Source organism: Protobothrops mucrosquamatus, unplaced genomic scaffold (assembly GCF_001527695.2).
Source record: "Protobothrops mucrosquamatus isolate PMUCROS unplaced genomic scaffold, P.Mucros_1.0 scaffold393, whole genome shotgun sequence".
In the NCBI taxonomy this organism is placed as follows: domain Eukaryota; kingdom Metazoa; phylum Chordata; class Lepidosauria; order Squamata; family Viperidae; genus Protobothrops; species Protobothrops mucrosquamatus.
In genome coordinates this window covers 924,024-931,523 of record NW_015386724.1, presented here as the reverse complement: position 1 = coordinate 931,523, position 7,500 = coordinate 924,024, and the positions used below count along the sequence as shown (strand labels likewise).

The 7,500-nt window shown below is 36.1% G+C and overlaps 1 protein-coding gene across 1 annotated transcript in view; it reads left to right on the top strand.

The window, feature by feature from the left end:
- The window catches only part of LOC114922153 (cysteine-rich motor neuron 1 protein-like), a 123,965-nt gene that overhangs the window by 75,611 nt on the left and 40,854 nt on the right, over positions 1-7,500 (top strand). The window lies entirely within an intron of this gene.

The following is a 7,500-nucleotide window of genomic DNA, read 5'->3' as shown; positions in this document are numbered from 1 at the left end:
TTTAATCCTCCATCTTTCTGTCCAGCTAAATTTATTCTTTTTATCCCAACTGAATGATGGAAAGGCCTTCTATAAAGAGCTCAGGATTCTGTGTATTTGATCATTAGCAGGACAAATTCGGTATGGTTGAAGATGCCAGCAAAAATAAAGTCATGTTTAAAAATAGGTTGAATTGGGCTGGGAAGAAAAAAGATCTCCAAATTTATCAATATTCCTATGGGAAAGGCAGTTGAGCACTGAGTAAACATTGTCAATTGCTCCATGTTAAGCTCCTTCCTCCAGGTCATGGGACACAGAACATATGCAACTCAATCTTTATTTTCATTATACATCCATACAAACCCAAATGCAACATGAAGAGATAGCAGAAACCACATGCGCAAGCATGCAGAGGCAATACATTTACAGCTAATCCTTGATTTACAACCAACTGTTTAATGATGGTTCAAAGTTATGACAGCCTTGAAACAAGTTACAACCCCTCCTCAAAGTTATAACCATCACATAACCTTTGTAATCATGTGATTGCAATTCAGGCTCTAAACAACCAGCTTACATTTGTAACAGTTGCAGTATCTTACAGTCACATAATCACAATTTGCAACCTTCCCAGTCAGCTTCTAACAAGCAGAATAAATTGGGGAAGCCAGATTCGCTTAACTACTCTGTGATTCATTTAACAATTGTGTGATTTGCTTAAAGTAGCCAAAGTAAAAATGATCATCAAAATAGGGGCTAGTCACATGATAACTCATTTAATTACCTTATCATTTAGTGACCAAAATTCCAGTCTCAACTGTGCTCATAAGTCAAGGACTACCTGTACACCATTCTAATTAGACCCTCATATATATTTCTGCTCAATTAGGGGCATCATGTATGCACCCATCCTGATTACCTCTCACATATATACACACTGAAGCATCTACCTATTCCAATCATCACAGATCCACACAGATGCAACATGTTACTTTACATAGAATATGCAAGCATATCCTCAAATAATATTTAATAAGCCCCTGAATGGCTTTATGTACTTTTCCAAAACATCCAAATAATGACTCTAACAGAGTCAAACATTAAATATGAGCATGTAACCTCTGAAAATCTAGAACACTGCGGAATTGTCTAGTTTGTATCTGGGCTAAAGCTGAATAACATTAGCAAATCGCGGTCACATAGCATCATGCTTTAATCACTGTAATTCACTTAACAACCACAGCCAGAACTGACAAACTGATGTCATAAGTCAGGTGCAGTCATATGACATTTCATTTTACAAATGCATTAGTCAGCAATGGAACTGCTGATCCCAATTATGGTTGGTAAGTGAGGACTACCTGTATATTGTTCTAAGGAAAATATTCCTTTTTAATAGGATCTGCAAAAAAAAACCTAGAATAATTATGATGCTTCTGGATTATGGATGTTCTCTGAAGAATGGAAGATATATAAGAGTAAGGAATCCTCTCTCCTGCCATAATTAGTTTCTTTGGTACAGTTGAGAATCTACCATTTATATGATATCCCAAAGATGATTTTTTCAGGAGGCAACTGGACCTCTGAGCTGAAAAACCTTCTTGGATGAGAAGCGAAATGTCTTCAAAGAAAAAACAAGAAAATCCAGTTGCCTCGTGAAAAAAAACATCTTTGGGACAACTATGACCTGGATGACTGAGAATGTCCATAGACATCTATAATATATAATAATCGTTGTAAATTAATCATTTTTTTGCAGTAAGTTCAAACCATCAGTTGACCTTCCCCCATGAATTTTAATTTTATCTTCAACAGTTCACAGATAGGTATCAGAAGATTTTAAGTGTTGTTGCATACATAAGACATAAATAGGAAATTTCCCCTGCTACCAAAACTTAATCTGGAATAGGATTAAATGGAAACCAGAAGCTGGAGAATGGAAAACTGTCAGGACAGCACAAAATTCAGGAGTCATGTAGGGAAGGAATCATTTTTTCTCTATTCAGATGGGTAAACTAGCAACACTTTACATCTTTAAGCTTTCCTCACAAAAGGAGTCAAATGGGTGACTGAAGCAATAGCTGTGGTTCAGGTCAAACAGAAGAGAAACCAAGGAAGAAAAGTACTGAGCTATAAAGGGGCTCTTGCCTCCAGTCAACTTGAGCTGGATGTGTTTGTTGCTGCATTTGTGACACTTGAAAATTCTGTGAAAAAGATGCATTTTCAGGAAACAAACTCCGAAAAGGCAAACCTATCAATGATATCCTGTGAATTAAATGAGGACTCTTTCAACACCTCATTGTAAAAGAAAGCTTTGCACCATATAACTTGTGCCTCTGTAAAGAGCAGTGGTTCTCAACCTTTTTAATGCCGCGACCACCAACCGGTCGTAAGTCGAGGACTAAACTGGTCATAAGTCGAGGACTGAACCAGTCGTAAGTCGAGGACTACCCAACCGGTCGTAAGTCGAGGACTTTCCCTGCCCGGGAGCGCCGCGCATGCATGGTTCCACCCCCTGCGCCAGCCGAGGTATAGCTGGCAAGCGGCAGAGATGGAGCAGGCCGACCACCAGCTGTCCCAGCCCAAGGGGGAGGTAAGGCACCTGCCGAAAAAGGAGAAAAAAATGGCGGACAGCCTTGCTTGGCGACCCCCGTGAAATGGTCGATCGACCCCAAATGGGGTCGCGACCCATAGGTTGAGAACCGCTGGTATAGAGAATACAATGCTGGCTCAAGTACACCAAAAGGGAGCTGAAAAAAATCGCAATAGGCTAAGATAAATTTAGGACAAATTGATCTATTGATTCTCCTAGTTGAGCAGGAATTTGAACTTAGATGTGCCTTTTTATCAGATTGATAAATATGGCTAGCAAATTTTAGAAATTTTCAGCTTTTACTTATAGCAATTTTTTTTAAAGGCGGAGTCTCTTTGAATAATGTGAAATGTTTTCCCCAGGTTTTTCGTTGCATGGGCTGAATTGCCAAACCTCCTATGGACCTGTCTCCTGTGTCTGGTCTTCTTATGTCAGTTCTCTCTTCCTTTACTTTCTTAGCCTCTCAACAATCTCTTTTGCCCCCTTTGTTTTGTCAATTGCAGCAAAAGTTTCCAGGGGCTTAAATTAGAATGCTAATTTAATGCATAGGTCAACCATTAGCTAATTTTGGGCCTAGCTCTCTGGGAAAGTTTGAAATTCAAGTTCAGCCATTTGGCTTGTTGAATGGTCAGTTGGGCTTAATCCACCCTGCCTTTGTAAGACATTATTGTGAGGGGGGAAAAACAAGGCAGAATGTAAGTTTAATTTATATTTAATTTAAATATTTATTTATTTTTAAATTATGGAAAGGCTGAAGCCGAATGAGCTGGACTAATTGGCCCTGAATTAATACAATCTGCAAATATAGCTCTATATTGGCTACCTCATATTGCCCTCAAAAGAAAAGCCCTGGGGCAGTACAAAGCCGTGGGGGGGCAGGTTTTCAGGAAATCTGGAATGCTTGCAAATTAAGAATTGTCGAATGCTTGCAAACCCTGTGTGGTGCGTACTCCTGGTGTCATCTTAATATACTGTATTACTAAATATGAAGGTTCATCTTACTTTGTTCATATTTATGTTCCAGTCTGACAAATCCATTGTTGTCTAAAATCCTCTTTCTAAAAATCTAAAACAAATCTCTTTTGAACACAAGAGTCCAGATATGATTTGACAATTACATAAAAGCTTGGTGTAGTTTCTACTTCAATTGTGAGGGATGATATACAAAGTGTATCTAATGTAATCTCTCTTTAAAATCGAATTAACTATCCTTTTGATATCCTAAATTCCTTTTTTTGATTATTTTGCATTCCTGTAGAATTGCCTGTCTGTCTGCCTGCTTCAGCTGGATAATCATTTTTCTTGTTTATCTCTAATCCTTTTAATATTTCCTTCCTGCCCTTGTGTCACTGTACAGTAATTCTATTGTTTGGCATCAGTTTCAGTGACAGCTGTAGTTGACCTCCAAGTGGAAGAAAGGTGTTTTGTATTAGATTTTAACAATATAAAAGGATGTAAGATTTTAGAAAACATGAAACCATGTTTTAATCACAATATGATGCACAATTTAGTAACTATTAGAGCTGAGCAAATTCTTCAAAAGAGATGCTTCAGAACAAAGGAGAGTATAGGAAACTCCCTTTTTGATTATTAAAGCAGCCATGCTTTTTTCCCAGGCTGGTGCAATTTTGAAAATTGCTCCCAGTTGTCACTGTAAATGCACAGCACCTTTGCTTTGAGAAATAAAATCCATTCCAAAGAACTTTTTCCAAAGGATTTAGTACAGCCCTGATAAATATTGCCTGTTATTACAGGTAATCCTTGATACATGTCCATTCATTTAACATTAGTTCAAAGTCACAATGGCTCTGGAAAAAGTACTTTACAACCTGTACTCGCACGTAAGGTCATTGCCCCACCCACCACCATACAGTTCTGTGATCACAATTCAGGCACTTGGCAACCAATTCACATTTATGACCATTTGCATTATCCTTCAGTCATATGATTGCAATTTGTGACATTTTTTGCTGGTTTAGGAAAATTGGATTGACTTTTCAACCATGGTAAAAATGGTCATAAAATCAGGTTCAGTCATGTGATTACTCACTTTACAACCTCTGCGACTATGATAGAAATTCCAGTCCCAAATGAGGTTGTAAGTCGAGGACTACTTCTATGCATATTTAAAATATGCATATGCTATGCAGTGCTTTAATAAACTTTATTTTATTTCATAAATACTATGATGAAACAAAAATGTTCCAGGTAATAAAATGTAATATGAAATCATTGAACATCTATCATACTGGCAATTCTTGCATGTTGTACATTAGCTAGCATGTCAAGTTTGGTCAAAGATTTAGATTTCAGAGCTAGAATAAGCAAATTATATTTTTACTGTAAACACAACTTAAACTAGTAAATGTTCAGTAACTCTTATGCCTTTTCTAAAATATTTGATATTTTTGCATATAGCCTTCCAATCATTTTGTTGGAGATACACCCGTTGTTTATTAAGATTATTTCCCAATAATCTTCATTGACAGAAATTGTCAATGTGATTTGTCAATTGTGGTAAGTTATTTAAATTTGTAACTTTTATTTTTCATTGCTGGTTTCAGACCAGTTGGAAAAGCAATTATTTGTGCATATAAACTAATTTTTAAATTAGATATGCTCCAGATATGAATAAATATTTGTTGTTGTTGTTTTCCTTTTCTCTACTATGCAATATGAACATCCTCAAGAGTTACAAGAGAAGAAAAATATGAAAAATGGTAATCTAGATGGAGTAGCCTTATGGGCTGTGTATTGCTCTCAGGCTGAAAATTTTATTCTTTTTAAACATGTTTTCCTCCCTTCTTTTTCTGTCCATCAATATTTTAGCTTAATTTTTCTGTGGATGATGTCCCAATTTTCATTTTATTTGTATTATGCAGTATGTGCAACTTTTCTTGTTCCTTGATACTGTTTCTGAAAGTCTAGATTGGATAAAGCATTTATGACCATTATTTCAGATCTTTTTTTGTCCTGGGTTTTCTTGGTTTTTACTATTTTATTCTTTCAGTGAAGGCAGCCCGTGCTATATAATAAAGAGGTCAAGAAATCATAAGATATTTGTTGTTCCTTGAGAAATACCTTAGAACCTCCATATCATTAACAGTAAAAATCACTGACAATGCAGTAAAGATAGGAGTAAACTAGACTTATGCTAGGGAAGGGAGTGATGGTTTCTTTCTGCAAGGTTAGAAGCCAATTAAAATAGCTATGATAATCTCCAAATTGCAGACAGGACAGTAGCATTTGTTTGAAACAAGTGGAAAGGCCTTCATGCCTTCAAAACTATGAGGGGCAGGGCAAAGAGTCCTTTGAAACATGGAACAGGTAGGAAAAAGATACAGTGGTTGCCTGCCATGCGGACATAGGACTAACCATTTCATCTGAGTTCACTAGTTTGCAGTAAAGATTTTATCTGGCCACGCTGTGTCAAGTAGCTGAGAGATTTGTGCAAAGTTCAAAACCAGTTAAGCCTTGTAAAGTAGGAGATTGCAGATATACAGCCCAAGCCTCATTCAGGTGGCCTGATAACATGGAAACCTCTAAAATGCAGTGAGACTTGAACACTTTTGACAAATGAAGAAAAATTATTAGTTAAATCAGTTGCAAAATAGTGAATACATTGTAAAAATTAAGTAATAATTTAATCAGGACAATATGTAATCAGCTGATTTTTACAGTCTTTATACTTTACCCTAGTCCATTCCGTTCCTAAAGTAGCACTTAACACTAATGCAGAGTGATAATAGGGAACAAAATCACAATCTGACTACCGAAGAAGGTAATCAAGCTCCCAGAATTAATTTTTTACTACAATTTTTACTACAATCTTTTTACAACATCTTTCATAAGATGTTGAGAGGAATCTGCAGTGTCACTATTGTTCTCAGGCGTCAAATGGAAAGAAGAAAGGAAATACAATTTAGTCATTAGATGATAACAAGTAAACACATCCTTATAACATTTCCAATTAAATGTTCTTAACTCAATTGTGAAATTGTTGAGGTTATCATGCAAAATTAATTGGAAATAATTACCCTCAGAGTGCATGAACACTTCACTAAAATCCTAAGCATTATGCCCCATTAAAAAGTTGCAGGATTTTTCCAGACCATTTTTCAGCTAATGTTTACTAAATGTTTGCTCAGATACTTATGAGCTGTAGATGGTGGTCGTAGAAGGAAGGGTAGGACAGAAAGTTATTTCTCAACTAGTTACTGATGTTTAGCTCTGTGGTCAGAATTGTGACTTACTCTCAAGTCTTTGCCTTTCCATTTTCTTGACTGGTTCAGCACTGCACAACTGAAATAAGCAAGGATAGACTACCCCACTAATTATTCCTATGCCTCTACAAGGAGGCATTGATCTATTTTAATATTGTTTATACAATAATGGGTTTATTAATGCATCGAGTTATTTAAAAAGATTAAAACAGTGTAATAATTATGCTCCTTTGAAAAACTAAATATTGTAATAATTATACTCTTTTGATTCACCTCCTCCCAGTTATAAGGAAGATCCAGCACTTGTTTTAGCAAAGATGACAGTAGTAGACATTGCATGAGGGGGTTAAGCTAGTAAAAAGTTGGGTATAGAGAGAGAATAGCTGCATCTAACTAACATGTGAATTGACAAAAGTGAAAACAGAAAACCAAAATAATGCAAGTTATTTGAAGTTTCTGAGAGTTATGAAGGAGTGTGCTGCAAGCTGTGTGATAACATCCAGTGCCGCTGATTATATGAGCATTATTTGCATACCATTTTACAAAGTATGTTTTATTAGCAACAATTACTATGCATAAAAAAAGCTTTTGTTTTCAAGTAGGTTTTAAAACACTGCATGCTTTGTATGAGAAAGGAAAAATTGCAATTATTAACTACTACTAACACCATATGTGGCCTATATTAGATGGTAGCAGAGTGGTCTT